Source organism: Bombina bombina, chromosome 7 (genome assembly GCF_027579735.1).
Source record: "Bombina bombina isolate aBomBom1 chromosome 7, aBomBom1.pri, whole genome shotgun sequence".
In the NCBI taxonomy this organism is placed as follows: domain Eukaryota; kingdom Metazoa; phylum Chordata; class Amphibia; order Anura; family Bombinatoridae; genus Bombina; species Bombina bombina.
The window spans coordinates 204,043,811-204,063,901 of NC_069505.1; positions in this window are offsets into that span (position 1 = coordinate 204,043,811).

A 20,091-nucleotide genomic window follows, 5' to 3' on the forward strand; every position below is an offset into this window, starting at 1 on the left:
AAGCACAAAGACAAAAACACAGACACCCACAGAAACACTCACAGGAGGAAACATGTCTGCACCTTGCATCCCCTAAATCAACAGTGTGTGACATGCATGATAAAAAAAATTGCAGAAATTAAGATATCACTTTTGAAAGAATCATATTTGTAAATGGGCAAACAAAAATAATTCTGTGAATTCAAAATTGTACATTAATGATCTGGGTAGATGGCTAGATGAAGAAAGTAGGAAAAGGTTGACATATGTTTGATTTTTCCCCAACCAAGAGCACCACTTCAAATATAGTGTACAAATGTTCCCATCTGTCAGCTGTACTTATGGATTTTAAAAATGCTGTACTCTATATGGTCTTGGTGGAACCATAACCTGTGGTACTCATACCACAAAATGCAGGATTTAGGCATGTTGGTATGTATTTCAAAATTAAGTTAGCTGTAGTGTAAACAGAACAGTTTTAAGTTAACCTGACTCATTTCAAACACTGAGCAATCTTAGTCTGAGAGTATATATATGCAGATGTAAACATTTTAGATAAAATGCCTCCGCATGGTTTTAAATATAGAAATTCAACAGTATTGTCAAATAATCATAAATACACTGCTGCTAAAAATATGTTTTTATGGACACCTGGCCCCACCATACAACTACTACCACACTGAAGTTACAATCTGAAATTGCACAAAGAAATAAAAAAAACATTTGCTAAGTATGTCCTACCTCCTCTGCAAATTAAAGTGATTTGCCGTCTGACTCAGGCACACACTGTACAAACAAAGTGCCTAGTCTGTCTCACACTGTGCATAGTGGTTGAGTGCACACTCAGAAATCCTCTCAAATGCTAATACTTTACTCCTTTTAATAACATTTCCCATGCTCAATTAGCACTCTGCTGTAGTACCCACTGGTGGCTGCCAAAATTTAAAAAAAATTTTTTTTTTTTTTTAGTTCTTGCCTCATGGGGCCCCCCTGGCCCATGGGGCCCCTGACAGGAGTCACCCCTGTCACCCCCTGATGGCGGCCCTGTTTATTACCACTTTCTTTCTCCTTACTACTATGTTCTGAATAATATATCAAGACAAATATATTAAGAAGAAACATGAAAATGTCATTGGACAGATATTTTATGAATGGAGACCTGCATTGTCTTTATTGCTTAAAGGGACATAATTAGGGATAGGCACAGACGAAGGCTGTGGCGGACATTTTCCAAAGTACAGACCTTAGTGAAGGACACCAAGGTATATTTGAAATTAAAAACATTATTTTATAGTGCTTGGTGTTATTATACTGATGCAGATACCACTAATCGAATAACCAGCCCTCCTCTAGCTATACCCATGTGCCAGTGTCACTACTGTCTCATTACATAGTGCTGGGTGTTATTATACTGATGCAGATACCACTAATCGAATAACCAGCCCTCCTCTGGCTATACCCACGAGCCAGTATCACTACTGTGTCATTATATAGTGCTGGGTGTTATTATACTGATGCAGATACCACTGATCCTATAACCAGCCCTCCTCTAGCTATACCCATGTGCCAGTGTCACTACTGTCTCATTACATAGTGCTGGGTGTTATTATACTGATGCAGATACCACTGACCCTATAACCAGCCGTCCTCTGGCTATACCCATGTGCCAGTGTCACTACTGTCTCATTACATAGTGCTGGGTGTTATTATACTGATGCAGATACCACTGACCCTATAACCAGCCCTCCTCTAGCTATACCCATGTGCCAGTGTCACTACTGTGTCATTATATAGCGCTGGGTGTTATTATACTGATGCAGATACCACTGATTCTATAACCAGCCCTCCTCTAGCTATACCCATGTGCCAGTGTCACTACTGTCTCATTACATAGTGCTGGGTGTTATTATACTGATGCAGATACCACTGATCCTATAACCAGCCGTCCTCTGGCTATACCCATGTGCCAGTGTCACTACTGTCTCATTACATAGTGCTGGGTGTTATTATACTGATGCAGATACCACTGACCCTATAACCAGCCTCCTCTAGCTATACCCATGTGCCAGTGTCACTACTGTGTCATTATATAGCGCTGGGTGTTATTATACTGATGCAGATACCACTGATTCTATAACCAGCCCTCCTCTAGCTATACCCATGTGCCAGTGTCACTACTGTCTCATTACATAGTGCTGGGTGTTATTATACTGATGCAGATACCACTGACCCTATAACCAGCCGTCCTCTGGCTATACCCATGTGCCAGTGTCACTACTGTCTCATTACATAGTGCTGGGTGTTATTATACTGATGCAGATACCACTGACCCTATAACCAGCCCTCCTCTAGCTATACCCATGTGCCAGTGTCACTACTGTGTTATTATATAGTGCTGGGTGTTATTATACTGATGCAGATACCACTGATTCTATAACCAGCCCTCCTCTAGCTATACCCATGTGCCAGTGTCACTACTGTGTCATTATATAGTGCTGGGTGTTATTATACTGATGCAGATACCACTGATCCTATAACCAGCCCTCCTCTAGCTATACCCATGTGCCAGTGTCACTACTGTGTCATTATATAGCGCTGGGTGTTATTATACTGATGCAGATACCACTGACCCTATAACCAGCCCTTGTCTGGCTATACCCATGTGCCAGTGTCACTACTGTGTCATTATATAGTGCTGGGTGTTATTATACTGATGCAGTTACCACTGATTCAATAACCAGCCCTCCTCTGGCTATACCCATGTGCCAGTGTCACTACTGTGTCATTATATAGCGCTGGGTCTTATTATACTGATGCAGATACCACTGACCCTATAACCAGCCCTTGTCTGGCTATACACATGTGCCAGTGTCACTACTTTGTCTTTATATAGAGCTGGGTGTTATTATACAGATGCAGACGCACATCCAGTATTTCACTCAGGCTTTATTTATTCCATAACTTATCACCCAATATCGCTAGCAGTCTCTTGACAAGCCACTAACTTTATTCACACTACATATTTTTTTCTTCCTATTATTTAATCAGAAAGAAAAGATATACTAAGGTTGTGGTGGACACTGCAAGGGCTAGTCACGGACACCAGTGTCCGTGTACGGACACCTTGCCTATCCCTGGACATAATACTCATATGCTAAATCACTTGAAAGTGATGCAGTATAACTGTAAAAAGCTGACAGGAAAATATCACCTGAGCATCTCTATGTAAAAAAACCAAGATATTTTACCTCACAATCTCCTCAGCTCAGGAGAGTAAGTTCTGTGTAAAAAGTTATACTCAGCTAAAAAAAAATTAAAAAAAATAAAGAAATGAACAGCAGCCAATCGGCATCAGCAGTGCTGAGGTCATGAACTCTTTTACTGTGATCTCATGAGATTTCATTGTAAACTTCCCTACACCGAATAGGGAAATAAGATGAGAGTGCACGAGAATCATCCCTTCGACTGTCCCGGGACAGACATACTGATTTGCTGCTTAGAAGTCCTTTACAATGGGATGTGGCTACTGAGGAACTTTTGAGGTAAAATATCTTTCTTTTTTACAAGTGTTTAAACATTTGGGTATTATGGCCCTTTAAGGTACTTTTAGAAAACATATCAAACTTTTTATGTGTTTTCATCTAGTCTATGAAGTAGTTGACATTGTAAGCTAGATAAAGATGATTTTGTGCTTAACAAGTAGAGAAAATCATTTTGTTTGCTTAGTAAAGTAGTTCATTATTGCCACTAAAAGTTTTAATAGCTATATATATTCGGTGCTGAGCTATTTAGAGGAACATAGTTTTTATTTTTTACTTTTATTGAGGATATTGAATTTGATAAAAATAAGTTGTACATATTTACATACATTTTGTATTATTTTTCACGCTTAGTCCATTGTATCTTAAAACAAAAATACAGTTGATGCTGAAAATAAAATATATGCAGTTCCTGTATACTTGTATAACTATATTCACTTGTGACATCTAAATAGATACATAGAAACAAATTTGTCTAGGCATGAGGAGTACAAACATTTCTCAAACACCTGGCACTGAAGCGTTTAAACAAGTTAAAAAATACTACTTTTTCTACCTGTCCTTGAAGGAAAGGAATATGTCTCCGCAAGTATGAAAAAACAGTGTATTTTTTTAAGAGCAGGGACATCTGTTTTTTAATTTAATATATTGTAAATATTCTTATTTAGATGCAACAACAAATGATTTAATGTACCTTTAAATACAGTAGCGTTGCATAACCTACAAATGCATAAACAGACAAGTTTAAATAACCCTTAAAGGGACACTAAAGTCAGAATTAAGGATTCATGATTTAGATAAAAAAAACTTTCCAATATACTTCCATTATCAAAAGTGCACATTCTTTTTATATACTGTGTGTGTGTGTGTATATATATATATATATATATATATATATATATATATATATATATATATATATATATATATATATATATATACACGCTTTCTGAGGCTCTAGCTCATACTGAGCATGTGCAAAAGTGCATAGTATATACATATATGCATTTTGTGATTGGGTGATGGCGGTCACATGGTACAGGGAAAGGGAAGATTGGAATAACTTTGAAATTTGCCAGAAAATATTCTACTGTTCATTTCCAATTCAAAGCAAATGCTATTGCATTGTATTTTTCTTGTGTATTTGTTAATTATTCAATTCTACTGTATTTAGTGGTCCTTTCATTTTAATTTCAAAAGAGCAGTAGTTAATTTTTCTAACAAATATTATTTTCCTTTAATTTCCCTGCCCCCTGTATCATGTGACAGCCATCTGCCAATCACAGATTCATATACATATGTACTGTGAACTTTTGCACTTACTCTGTAGAAGCTGTTCCCTCAGTAAATGTGCACATACAAATACTGAGCTGCTTCTTATCCCCCCCTCTTCGAGAAATCCAACACCTGACATTTCTCTGATGGTTGGAGACTCTATTCTCAACATCTCACCCCAGGTCCACTGTCTTGGGGTCACACTAGACTCATAACTCACATTCAACCCACATATACAAGCGCTTACCAAATCCTACTGTTCACACCTACGTAACATTTCCAGAATTCGTCCCTTCCTTACTCAAAAAACTACAACATTTTCTCCAACATAGGTGTGTCCGGTCCACGGCGTCATCCTTACTTGTGGGATATTCTCTTCCCCAACAGGAAATGGCAAAGAGCCCAGCAAAGCTGGTCACATGATCCCTCCTAGGCTCCGCCTACCCCAGTCATTCTCTTTGCCGTTGTACAGGCAACATCTCCACGGAGATGGCTTAGAGTTTTTTAGTGTTTAACTGTAGTTTTTATTATTCAATCAAGAGTTTGTTATTTTAAAATAGTGCTGGTATGTACTATTTACTCTGAAACAGAAAAGAGATGAAGATTTCTGTTTGTATGAGGAAAATGATTTTAGCAACCGTTACTAAAATCCATGGCTGTTCCACACAGGACTGTTGAGAGGAATTAACTTCAGTTGGGGGAACAGTGAGCAGTCTTTTGCTGCTTGAGGTATGACACATTCTAACAAGACGATGTAATGCTGGAAGCTGTCATTTTCCCTATGGGATCCGGTAAGCCATTTTTATTCAGACAGTAAATAAGGGCTTCACAAGGGCTTATTAAGACTGTAGACATTTTCTGGGCTAAATCGATTAATATATTACACATATTTAGCCTTGAGGAATCATTTAATCTGGGTATTTTTGTTAAATAATATCGGCAGGCACTGTTTTAGACACCTTATTCTCTAGGGGCTTTCCCTAATCATAGGCAGAGCCTCATTTTCGCGCCGGTATTGCGCACTTGTTTTTGAGAAGCATGACATGCAGTCGCATGTGTGAGGAGCTCTGATACATAGAAAAGACTTTCTGAAGGCGTCATTTGGTATCGTATTCCCCTTTGGGCTTGGTTGGGTCTCAGCAAAGCAGATACCAGGGACTGTAAAGGGGTTAAAGTTAAAAACGGCTCCGGTTCCGTTATTTTAAGGGTTAAAGCTTCCAAATTTGGTGTGCAATACTTTTAAGGCTTTAAGACACTGTGATGAAATTTTGGTGAATTTTGAACAATTCCTTCATACTTTTTCGCAATTGCAGTAATAAAGTGTGTTCAGTTTAAAATTTAAAGTGACAGTAACGGTTTTATTTTAAAACGTTTTTTGTACTTTGTTATCAAGTTTATGCCTGTTTAACATGTCTGAACTACCAGATAGACTGTGTTCTGAATGTGGGGAAGCCAAGGTTCCTTCTCATTTAAATAAATGTGATTTATGTGACACTGAAAATGATGCCCAAGATGATTCCTCAAGTGAGGGGAGTAAGCATGGTACTGCATCATTCCCTCCTTCGTCTACACGAGTCTTGCCCACTCAGGAGGCCCCTAGTACATCTAGCGCGCCAATACTCCTTACTATGCAACAATTAACGGCTGTAATGGATAATTCTATCAAAAACATTTTAGCCAAAATGCCCACTTATCAGCGTAAGCGCGACTGCTCTGTTTTAGATACTGAAGAGCATGAGGACGCTGATGATAATGGTTCTGAAATGCCCCTACACCAGTCTGAGGGGGCCAGGGAGGTTTTGTCTGAGGGAGAAATTTCAGATTCAGGGAAAATTTCTCAACAAGCTGAACCCGATGTGATTACATTTAAATTTAAGTTGGAACATCTCCGCGCTCTGCTTAAGGAGGTATTATCCACTCTGGATGATTGTGAGAATTTGATCATCCCAGAGAAACTATGTAAAATGGACAAGTTCCTAGAGGTCCCGGGGCTCCCAGAAGCTTTTCCTATACCCAAGCGGGTGGCGGACATTGTAAATAAAGAATGGGAAAGGCCCGGTATACCTTTCGTCCCTCCCCCCATATTTAAAAAATTGTTTCCTATGGTCGACCCTAGAAAGGACTTATGGCAGACTGTCCCCAAGGTCGAGGGAGCGGTTTCTACTTTAAACAAACGCACCACTATACCCATAGAAGATAGTTGTGCTTTCAAAGATCCTATGGATAAAAAATTAGAAGGTTTGCTTAAAAAGATGTTTGTTCAGCAAGGTTACCTTCTACAACCAATTTCATGCATTGTCCCTGTCACTACAGCCGCGTGTTTCTGGTTCGATGAGCTAGTAAAGGCGATCGATAGTGATTCTCCTCCTTATGAGGAGATTATGGACAGAATCCGTGCTCTCAAATTGGCTAATTCTTTCACCCTAGACGCCACTTTGCAATTGGCTAGGTTAGCGGCGAAGAATTCTGGGTTTGCTATTGTGGCGCGTAGAGCGCTTTGGTTGAAATCTTGGTCAGCGGATGCGTCTTCCAAGAACAAACTCCTTAACATTCCTTTCAAGGGGAAAGCGCTGTTTGGCCCTGACTTGAAAGAGATTATCTCTGATATCACTGGGGGTAAGGGCCACGCCCTTCCTCAGGATAGGTCTTTCAAGGCCAAAAATAAACCTAATTTTCGTCCCTTTCGTAGAAACGGACCAGCCCCAAGTGCTACGTCCTCTAAGCAAGAGGGTAATACTTCTCAAGCCAAGCCAGCCTGGAGACCAATGCAAGGCTGGAACAAGGGAAAGCAGGCCAAGAAACCTGCCACTGCTACCAAGACAGCATGAAATGTTGGCCCCCGATCCGGGACCGGATCTGGTGGGGGGCAGACTCTCTCTCTTCGCTCAGGCTTGGGCAAGAGATGTTCTGGATCCTTGGGCACTAGAAATAGTCTCCCAAGGTTATCTTCTGGAATTCAAGGGGCTTCCCCCAAGGGGGAGGTTCCACAGGTCTCAATTGTCTTCAGACCACATAAAGAGACAGGCATTCTTACATTGTGTAGAAGACCTGTTAAAAATGGGAGTGATTCATCCTGTTCCATTAGGAGAACAAGGGATGGGGTTCTACTCCAATCTGTTCATAGTTCCCAAGAAAGAGGGAACGTTCAGACCAATCTTAGATCTCAAGATCTTAAACAAGTTTCTCAAGGTTCCATCGTTCAAAATGGAAACCATTCGAACAATTCTTCCTTCCATCCAGGAAGGTCAATTCATGACCACGGTGGATTTAAAGGATGCGTATCTACATATTCCTATCCACAAGGAACATCATCGGTTCCTAAGGTTCGCATTCCTGGACAAGCATTACCAGTTCGTGGCGCTTCCTTTCGGATTAGCCACTGCTCCGAGAATTTTCACAAAGGTACTAGGGTCCCTTCTAGCGGTGCTAAGACCAAGGGGCATTGCAGTAGTACCTTACTTGGACGACATTCTGATTCAAGCGTCGTCCCTTCCTCAAGCAAAGGCTCACACGGACATAGTCCTGGCCTTTCTCAGATCTCACGGATGGAAAGTGAACGTGGAAAAGAGTTCTCTATCTCCGTCGACAAGGGTTCCCTTCTTGGGAACAATAATAGACTCCTTAGAAATGAGGATTTTTCTGACAGAGGCCAGAAAAACAAAACTTCTAAACTCTTGTCAAACACTTCATTCCGTTCCTCTTCCTTCCATAGCGCAGTGCATGGAAGTAATAGGTTTGATGGTAGCGGCAATGGACATAGTTCCTTTTGCGCGCATTCATCTAAGACCATTACAACTGTGCATGCTCAGTCAGTGGAATGGGGACTATACAGACTTGTCTCCGAAGATACAAGTAAATCAGAGGACCAGAGACTCACTCCGTTGGTGGCTGTCCCTGGACAACCTGTCACAAGGGATGACCTTCCGCAGACCAGAGTGGGTCATTGTCACGACCGACGCCAGTCTGATGGGCTGGGGCGCGGTCTGGGGATCCCTGAAAGCTCAGGGCCTTTGGTCTCGGGAAGAATCTCTTCTACCGATAAATATTCTGGAACTGAGAGCGATATTCAATGCTCTCAAGGCTTGGCCTCAGCTAGCAAAGGCCAAGTTCATACGGTTTCAATCAGACAACATGACGACTGTTGCGTACATCAACCATCAGGGGGGAACAAGGAGTTCCCTGGCGATGGAAGAAGTGACCAAAATCATTCAATGGGCGGAGACTCACTCCTGCCACCTGTCTGCAATCCACATCCCAGGAGTGGAAAATTGGGAAGCGGATTTTCTGAGTCGTCAGACATTACATCCGGGGGAGTGGGAACTCCATCCGGAAATCTTTGCTCAAATTACTCATCTGTGGGGCATTCCAGACATGGATCTGATGGCCTCTCGTCAGAACTTCAAGGTTCCTTGCTACGGGTCCAGATCCAGGGATCCCAAGGCGACTCTAGTAGATGCACTAGTAGCACCTTGGACCTTCAAACTAGCTTATGTATTCCCGCCGTTTCCTCTCATCCCCAGGCTGGTAGCCAGGATCAATCAGGAGAGGGCGTCAGTGATCTTGATAGCTCCTGCGTGGCCACGCAGGACTTGGTATGCAGATCTGGTGAATATGTCATCGGCTCCACCATGGAAGCTACCTTTGAGACGAGACCTTCTTGTTCAAGGTCCGTTCGAACATCCGAATCTGGTCTCACTCCAGCTGACTGCTTGGAGATTGAACGCTTGATCTTATCAAAACGAGGGTTCTCAGATTCTGTTATTGATACTCTTGTTCAGGCCAGAAAGCCTGTAACTAGAAAAATTTACCACAAAATATGGAAAAAATATATCTGTTGGTGTGAATCTAAAGGATTCCCTTGGGACAAGGTAAAGATTCCTAAGATTCTATCCTTTCTTCAAGAAGGATTGGAGAAAGGATTATCTGCAAGTTCCTTGAAGGGACAGATTTCTGCCTTGTCTGTGTTACTTCACAAAAAGCTGGCAGCTGTGCCAGATGTTCAAGCCTTTGTTCAGGCTCTGGTTAGAATCAAGCCTGTTTACAAACCTTTGACTCCTCCTTGGAGTCTCAACTTAGTTCTTTCAGTTCTTCAGGGGGTTCCGTTTGAACCCTTACATTCCGTTGATATTAAGTTATTATCTTGGAAAGTTTTGTTTTTGGTTGCAATTTCTTCTGCTAGAAGAGTTTCAGAATTATCTGCTCTGCAGTGTTCTCCTCCTTATCTGGTGTTCCATGCAGATTAGGTGGTTTTACGTACTAAACCTGGTTTTCTTCCAAAAGTTGTTTCTAACAAAAACATTAACCAGGAGATAGTCGTGCCTTCTTTGTGTCCGAAACCAGTTTCGAAGAAGGAACGTTTGTTGCACAATTTGGATGTTGTTCGCGCTCTAAAATTCTATTTAGATGCTACAAAGGATTTTAGACAAACATCTTCCTTGTTTGTTGTTTATTCTGGTAAAAGGAGAGGTCAAAAAGCAACTTCTACCTCTCTCTCTTTTTGGATTAAAAGCATCATCAGATTGGCTTACGAGACTGCCGGACGGCAGCCTCCTGAAAGAATCACAGCTCATTCCACTAGGGCTGTGGCTTCCACATGGGCCTTCAAGAACGAGGCTTCTGTTGATCAGATATGTAGGGCAGCGACTTGGTCTTCACTGCACACTTTTACCAAATTTTACAAGTTTGATACTTTTGCTTCTTCTGAGGCTATTTTTGGGAGAAAGGTTTTGCAAGCCGTGGTGCCTTCCATTTAGGTGACCTGATTTGCTCCCTCCCTTCATCCGTGTCCTAAAGCTTTGGTATTGGTTCCCACAAGTAAGGATGACGCCGTGGACCGGACACACCTATGTTGGAGAAAACAGAATTTATGTTTACCTGATAAATTACTTTCTCCAACGGTGTGTCCGGTCCACGGCCCGCCCTGGTTTTTTAATCAGGTCTGATAATTTATTTTCTTTAACTACAGTCACCACGGTATCATATGGTTTCTCCTATGCAAATATTCCCCCTTAACGTCGGTCGAATGACTGGGGTAGGCGGAGCCTAGGAGGGATCATGTGACCAGCTTTGCTGGGCTCTTTGCCATTTCCTGTTGGGGAAGAGAATATCCCACAAGTAAGGATGACGCCGTGGACCGGACACACCGTTGGAGAAAGTAATTTATCAGGTAAACATAAATTCTGTTTTTTATTCATTCCCTCATATTGTCATGCATTGATTATTGCAATCTACTCCTAAATGGCCTTCCAAAACACAGCCTCTCCTCCCTCCAATCTATTATGAATGCTTCTGCTAGACTCATCCACCTAAGTTGCCGATCTACATCAGCTGCTCTGCTCTGCCAGTCGCTACACTGGCTCCCCATACAATCCAGAATACAATTTAAAGTATTAACCCTAACTTACAAAGCACTCAACAGTCTAACGCCCAACTATATTTCCTCTCTCATCGTGAAATATTCACCATCTCGTCCTCTTCAATCAACCTCTGACCTACGTCTCTCCACTCCTGTTATCTCTACGTCCCACTTCCGCCTCCATGACTTTGCACGTGCTGCTCCTGTCCTCTGGAACTCTCTACCCCGCTCCATAAGACTGTCTCCAACCTTGTATAGCTTCAGACGCTCCTTGAAAACTAACCTATTAAGAGAGGCTTACCATCTCCCCTCCATCCCTCATCCGAACCAAACTAATACATGAACTGCCTGACTCACTGCTGCAACTACAACCGATGTGACAAGCTACCCCAACCTTATGTCTCTGCACCCTAAACCTGTATACTGTGAGCTCTCCGGAGCAGGGCCCTCTTCCTCCTGTACTAGATTTGTTTAGTTTTGTTATGTTTTGTATTTTATCATAAATCCTTGTCATTGTATACCCCTATCATTGTACCCAGCAATACGGAATTTGGCGGCGCTATACAAATAAATGATAATAATACAGTGCACAATTAGATATTGGAAGTTGGAATGTTTTTTCTTTCTAAGTTTGTGAGAGCCCACAATTCCTAACTGTTGGGAATTCATCACCTGACCACTAGGAGGAGGCAAAGACACCCTACACCAGAGCTTTCATATCCCTCCCACTTTCCTGACCCTCCCAGTATTTCTTTGCCTTGTTCATAGGAGCAGGTGAAGGTAGAGCTGCTCAAGATTTTATTAGATTAGAGTACTGGCTGTGCAATGTAAATCTTCTCTCTGGAGTTGTAGTCAGAAGCCAGCCACTGGGGTTGCTAGGACAGTTCCTTTAGCCTCCTCCTGCTTGGCCTTGATGATATACTCCATCAGTATATCCTCTACTGTTAGTTACAGTACAGGATGGGCTTCTGCTGCACCTTGTGGAATCAATAGCTGAAGGGTAAGAGCAGTGGAGTGGGATCGTTATTTGGGTAAGTACCCAAATGTGTCACGTAGCCCACAGGCTACATTCAGGTACACAGTTAGTACTGTTAGCCGGACACAGCAATTTTAGATTTTATTCCAAACTTGTAATACCCCCTTTACTCTGTGCAGGAACAGGTTTGTGCACAGGAGGGTTTGGAGCTTAAATATAAAGATCTATATTTATACACTCTCTATTCTAGGTTTTTGGCTAGTGTGCTTATGGGGACGTTATTAAAGGGACATTGGTGTTTGCAATCATATAAGGCAGAATTTATTTTCTGTATTTACCCCCCTGTTTTTCTTGTGGACTTCACAGCTTGGGTATTAATTCCCAACAGTAAGGAATCATAGACTCTCACCAAATTAGAAAGAAAACACAATTTATTCTTACCTGATAAATTCCTTTTTTTCTTATTGTCGAGAGCCCGCATACACACCCGATTTCTTTCTTAAGTAGTGGCAGTTCTAGTTTGCACCTCTTTACTATCTTTCTCACTTCTTCCTCTTTTTCTCAGCTACACAAAATACTGACCAGGTGCTGAATCCCAACAGTAAGGTCTCGTGGACTCTCATTAACAAGAATGAAAGGAATTTACCAGGCAAGAATACATTACTTTTATTTCATGCTCTGTTTGGATCAAGATCTGGACTTTCATTTCCATTTAGACTTTTAGGGTCAGATTACAAGTGTAGCGCTAGCAGTTTCGCATGAGTGATAAGGGGTTTATCGCGGGTGTTTGCGCATGTCGGGTTTTCTTCAAGTTTTACAAGTTGAAAGTAAATCCAATCGCTTTAGCGTAATTTAAGTAAATGCGCATCAGGTTAGCGCATCCTCAGCGCTTTGGTTAATTGTTTCACAAAACAAAAAAGTGTCACATCATAAATAAATTATAAAGTACAGTTACAGTCATAATAACACCATCTAATAAAAATGAATCAAAACACATATTTCACCAAAATGTTATAAGGGCTCAATGATATGAGGTCTCAGGTGTTAGAGAAAAAAAAGGCTGCAAAGGGCTTTTACATAGACATAGATACATATACATCTCTAAAGATGTATATGTATGTGTGTGTGTGTGTGTATATATATATATATATATATATATATATATATATATATATATGTGTGTGTGTGTGTGTGTGTGTATATATATATATATATATATATGTGTGTGTGTGTGTATTTCTAGACATATATACTTATATAAACACATAAATACATATGTACATATATATAAGTGCATTTAGAGCCATTTGCAGTTTAGTGGATGACAACATGAAAAAACATATTTATGCAATATTAATTTTTAATAAATGTTTTATCAATGTATTTACTGTAAATATTTCACATTCCTATGTTCTGAACATAGCAGAATATGTTCTAAATAGGTATAACTCCTAGAAACAGCTGGGAGGTGCTAAAAAAACAAGGGTTAAAGGAGATATATCAACCAATGTCTGATATACAAAATACACAATTTACTAAAAAGCAATAGTCACAAAAATAATTACAATATAAAATAAAGTTGTGGCCACAAGAAAAAACAATATGCCATAAAAAAGCACCCAGAAGGTTAAAAAGGGATATCCCACAATGTCAAGTTATGACAACTCTGTTCAATACAAAATGCTTGTGCCGTCCAGGGAGTGAAAACAACCAGGTTCACCCGGGAAATCTTACTGGACCTCCGATAGTGTTCAACACAAATCCTTGTATAAAGGACAGTATTCAGCAATGCCACAAGAAGATCCTCGCCGAGCTTACCAGCTATTCTGTTATTGTTCTCAGCACAGCCTCAACGTCTTCTAATTTCACGGCATCTCGATCTCGATCACGTGTCTTCCTTATCATGTGTCTAAAGAACACCAATCAGGTAACCGGATTACAGATTTCTCTTGTCTTTATCAAGAGATATCTCTTAATAAAGGTGCAAGCATAGCGCCGAAACGCGTAACAAATATCTGTCAAGACTGCAGCTGTACTGAGTTTAAGTGAATGTTCAAGGACTGCCTTATGAGTTGGAGTGTATACACAAGAGTATACGTATATGCATTTGTGATTGGCTTATGGCTGTCACATGGTACAGGGGGAGTGGAAATAGCCATAACGTTGAAATTTGTCAGTAACAAATCTGCCACTCATTTAAATTTCAGACTAAGTGCTGTTGCAATTGTGTTTTTATCATGCATTTGTTGATTATGCAAATCTACTATATTAAGTGGTCAATGGTGTGTATGCAAATCTACTATATTTAGTGGTCACTGGTGTGTATACAAAGCATACATGGATCCTGCATCAGACTAGGAAAACATCTGGGGGTCTTTCTGCAGTAGCATCCTGTTTGGATACCTGATCGATGTTACACTTGTGGATTATTGTGGCTACACTCAGGCATAAGAGTGGTAAATGCTTCCCACAGGTTTGGGGGCCATGACAATGCAGCTAATGATGGAACTTCAGCAATGTACAGAACATAGGTCAAAGTCTGAACAAGCTGTGAGTCCAGATTGCTTTGTAATCACTTGCACATGATTACAGGTAATGCACAAAGCTGCAGTCACTGTTATCATCTCCTTGATCTGTGCTCAGTACCATCTTGTGAAAGTTACCAGGCACTTCTGCTTTGAAGTAAACAGCAATATAAGTAATTCAAGTAGCTGTTTACAAATGGTAACTGCTTTGATAACAACACCACGGTCTGGCCTATTTTTTTCTGAATAAGCAATAAGACAAAGTGTTGATTAGCGTATCTCCTCTTTGTTTCTTGTAAGCGCTTTATAATCTAATGTGCAAGATTATCGTGTGCCACAATACAGCCCTTGTACACCTCTCATTTTACTCACCTGCTTTTTTATTGGACTTAGATAATCACATTGTTATTTTCTGCAGAACAGTTTATATTTTAGTAAGACCTGATTGTATTGTTTCTTCTTTAGTTTATTTAAAGGGGCAGTAAAGTCATAATTAGACATTTATGATTTAGACAGACTATACAATTTTAACCCCTTAAGGACCAGCGACGTACCCTGTATGTCACTGGCCTTTTTTTGGGACTTGATTGTTTTATAGCGCGGTCTTGCCACCAGCGTTGAGACTGCTCTATTCCACAAAGCCTGCTGGAGGGAGGGCATTAATAGCGTGTTCTTGCTAGACTTGTGCTATTATGTCCTGAAAAAACCCTTAACGACCAGTGACATACAGGGTACATTAACTCAACCAAGAGAACGAAGCAAATTTGATAATAGAAGTAAACTGGAAAGTTGTTTAAAATTGTACATTCTACCTAAATCATGAAAGAAATATTTTGGGTTTCATGTCCCTTTAATGCATTTATTATAGTGCTGCGGAATCTGTTGGCTCTCTACAAATAACCAATGATAATAAAACTATATTTTCTATTTTATAAACACAGTTGTGCCTCTTATACCAGTGAATAGGGAAATATTTTGGCACATTTATTAGAGGGACATTGTACTGTAACTTGTCCTCCCTTTTAAAATGTTTACAGCTATCCATTTTACCTGCTGGAGTGTATTCAGTTGTTTCCGAATAGCGTATTTACCTTTATTTTGTCATTTGAAACAACTGCTTTTGCCTGTTAAAACTACAACTTAAACAGAAACTTCCAATACGGCAGATTTGGCTATAGAAAAGCTATGTAAACAAAAATCAGCTACAGAAGTTACCCTCCCAGTGGGGTGGGTGGGAGATAACTCAGCCCATTTGAACAGGTGATCATGCAGTAACTTTGAATACAATAAACTCTTACCAGCATCAGAACAGATACAGTCTGTTTCATTTGGCACTGTGCCAGAACCTCATTTCATCAGCGACTAAACAAATGTATTTACAAAATGCTGCAAAGATGTATAACAATAAACTATCTTGTTACCAAAATTAAACTAAGCTTCCTTAAAGGGACAGTAAAGTAAAAAACAAACTTTATTTACTTGATATATATATTCAGCCAAGTGCAAACATTTTTAAAATAAATTAAGATCTTGTTTGCTGCAATTGCTTTTCAGCAGCCAACCTCCACTTGCCACTTGCCTTGAAGGAGCCAATCTGGGTCTGCAGTAAATAAACAATAAATAAATAAACAAGGTTAGCCATGGTCATCATGTTAGTAGAAGTGAATTCTTTTGCCATTCTTATATGTTAAAGCCAATCAGGGAAAGGTAGGTAGAAGAGTTAGTCTTGAGAAATCTTCAGGGTGCTTTTCCAGCTCTGAGAATTAGAAAATCCACAATTTCCCAGCTAAATTGCATGAAAAATGGGGCAAAAGTAATAAGGAAAGTATACTGCAAATCTGTTTTATTAAACATAACTAAACATTTTATATAATAATCTCAAGGCGTTCACTGCCCCTTTAAAGAGACTTTAATCCATGTAAATACCTGCTTCTTCTGCTTGGCTTGTATATAACTTTTTCTGCTTGTTTACATAGTTTTTCTATACAGTATACTGCAGTACTTTGTTCAGTGTAGGTGGCGCTTTCAACACGCTAACGCAGCTATTTTGAATGACAAAATAGAGGTAATTGAGCTATTTGTATACAATTTAATACATCCTAGCAGGTAAAATGGATCATTGGGAACATTAAAGAAGAGAACATTATACAGTATCCACTGTCCCTTTAACTTCTCTATTTATATCCCCTCTGCTTTAACTGGCCATAATAGTGGAAGCAAATATTTGCATTAATTTGTTATAATGTATTTTTAAAACTATCAACCTTACACTACTATGGGTTAAAAAAACCACTAGTAGTACCACTACTACTGGTTCTGCAGAGCACTGCTGGTCCTTTGTGGAAACCACTGCCATACCTCTACTGTCTGTTTAACCCCTTTGTTAAACACACAGTAGTGTAGGGTTGCTAGGCACTGAACCCATTTTTTTTCTTTTGTGATTCAGATAGAGCAGCAATTTTAAGCAACTTTCTAATTTACTCCTATTATCAAATTGTCTTCATTCTCTTGGTATGTTTATTTGAAAAGCAAGAATGTACGTTTAGATGCCGGCCCATTTTTGGTGAACAAACTGGGTTGTCCTTGCTGATTGGACAGCACCAATAAACAAGTGCTGTCCATGGTTCTGAGCCCAACATTTGCTGGCTCCTTAGCTTAGATTCCTTCTTTTTCAAATAAAGATAGCAAGAGAATGAAGAAAAATTGATAATAGGAGTAAATTAGAAACTTGCTTAAAATTGCTGCTCTATCTGAATCATGAAAGAAAAAAATTGGGTTCAGTGTCCCTTTAACATTGCATGTAATAACAAATGAGAGCATGTCATTTATAAGTCTTCTCAGTAAAACAATGTTGTTTTTCTAAAACCTCTTAGTAAATCTGTGATTTGTTAAGCCTTTTATTAGACGGCTGCCTGTTAACCCTGCAGTATTAGCCCATCTTATTAGAGCAATGCTTGTTTCCACATCTCTTTACGTTGTGTGTAATCCCCCTTGTTAGTGCCTCAAGCTATTTCAATAAGTAGCTCGTTAGCCTATCTCATGTTACTAACTTCTCTAATGTAAACTATTATCATTAGATCAGTGATTTGTTGTCTGTAGATCCATAGCTAATTAACCCTTTTTATAATAATCAGTAACTCATTAACCTCTGCCATGGAAAATCAAGTGTCCTGACACTTCTCTCTTTAAATCAGTGTCTCATTAATTTGCTACTTTTATGTCTGTGTTTGTACCCTCAGGTTAGATCAGTGGCTCGTTTACTTATTTTAATGCCTTTCATTAGATCAGTGGCTCACTCATTACCCTCTCTCAGATTTAAAATGCTGTGCTCTATCTTTTTATATGCACACTTTCTGAGGCACTATCTCCTACTGAGCATGTGAAAGAATTCACAGAGTATGCATTTTGTGAATGGCTGATGCATGCATTGGAAAGGAAAATGTAAATAACTTTTAAATTTGTCATAAAAAAATGTACTCATTTGAAATTCAAACTAAGTGCATTTTCACATTAATCGATTATGCTATTCATTTAGTGGTTCTTTAATGAACCTTTCTCTATATATAGTAGCTATGTGCATCCAGCAGTTTTGTTCACTGCCGAGTGCGGAAGAAAGCAGCCACTTGTGGCATTCGTATCTTTTCGAAACCGGATTTCCTCTTGTGAATGTGCACAGGGATTTGCACGGATCTTAGTGTTCTGCACTTTCACAAGAAGGAATCTGACTCCGAAAAGAGCCGAATGCTACGAGCGTCTTCCATCTTCTGCATTTAGATCATCAGATATCTGAATGCTCATACCTAGCGTCTATAAATTATCTTTAGCCCTTTCCCTTTACAGGTGGATAGTTGTAGTTCGTCGCCAACGCTTTCAATTAGAAATGACCGAATACCTAAATGAAATTATTATTATTGTGGTAATAAAACTATTCCCGTTGTAGTAGCACTCACAGTGGTGTAAAATGTAAATCCAGATCTTTGTGTTGCACTTTCATAACAAGAAATCCGTCTCTAAAAAAGAGCTAAATGCCGCAAGCGTCTGCCTTCTGCATTCAGCGTTAAACGAAACTGCCAAATGCACATGTCTAATATATAGTCTTGGCTCATTGACCACTGTATTTAGAACAGTGGCTCTTGAAAGGACATCTAACACCTTGTAATTAAAAGAGTTTTCTGTAGTGTTGCAATAAATTAACATACTAGCCATGTTTGAAAAAATAAATAGATTTACACCTTGTTTTCTGCAATTATTTTCAAGCATCAATCTACTCCCACTAATTGTCTTATTTGACCCAAACTTCTTACTGCTGTTAACAAAACCATTGTCATTATGTTAACAAAGATTGTACTGTTTTGTAGTACTTTATCTCCTCTTCTGAGTCTAGTTATGGACAGATATGTAGCAAAGTTAGGCATGTGAAGTCTGCCATTTTTTCAGGATTGAAAATTACAGGAAAATGTGGTAATATAATAATAATATAATATAAATAAATAATAAAAATATATTGCAAAGTGTTTTTTTTTATTATGCATAATTAACCTTTTTATATTGCAATGACAATGTGTCTATGTCCATTTAGGCACTTTTGTAAGGAAGGGAAGCGCAGTCTTTTTCAAATGAGAGACCATATCTAAGAACTTAGAAGTAGGCAAATTCATTCTTTATGGAAGTTTATTTACAAAATGGTACAAAGATATATAACACTAAAGCAACTTCTGATTATTACATTTATGTGGAAAATATAAAAAAACACTATGAGCAAAAGATAAAGATATATATATATATTTAAATAAATTTGTTTATATAAATACAGTAACAAAATAAGCAGATATTTTTATAAAATAAATTATATATATAAATAGTGCATTTAAAACCAAGTGCTTACTCTAGAGAACACTTAATTTAAAGGGACATGAAAACCCAAAAAATTCATTCATAATTCAGATAGAGAATACAATTTTAAACAACATTCCAATTTACTTCTATGATCTAATTTGCTTTATTCTTTAGATATCCTTTGTTGAAGAAATAGTAATGCACATGAGTGAACCAATCACACGAGACATCTATGTGCAGTCACCAATCAGCAGCTACTGAGCATATCTAGATATGCTTTTCAGCAAAGGATATCAAGATAACTTAGCAAATTAGATAATAGAAGTAAATTAGAAGGTTGTTTAAAATGGCATGCTCTTTCTAAATCATGAAAGAAAAAAAAATGTGAGTTTAATGTCCCTTTAACAATAGTAACAATTCTATTTAAACTTACAAATAAAACCTTTAATCCATTTGATTATCATTTAACTGCATCTTTTACTTGTATAATTGTTTGTACAAGTAGTGGTTCTGTTATGGTTCTGACATCTACTCAGTTACAAAACATGCCAGTTTTCTAGAGGGAATGGTGTGTTCTGGGTAAATCCATTTTAATGGTCAAAACTG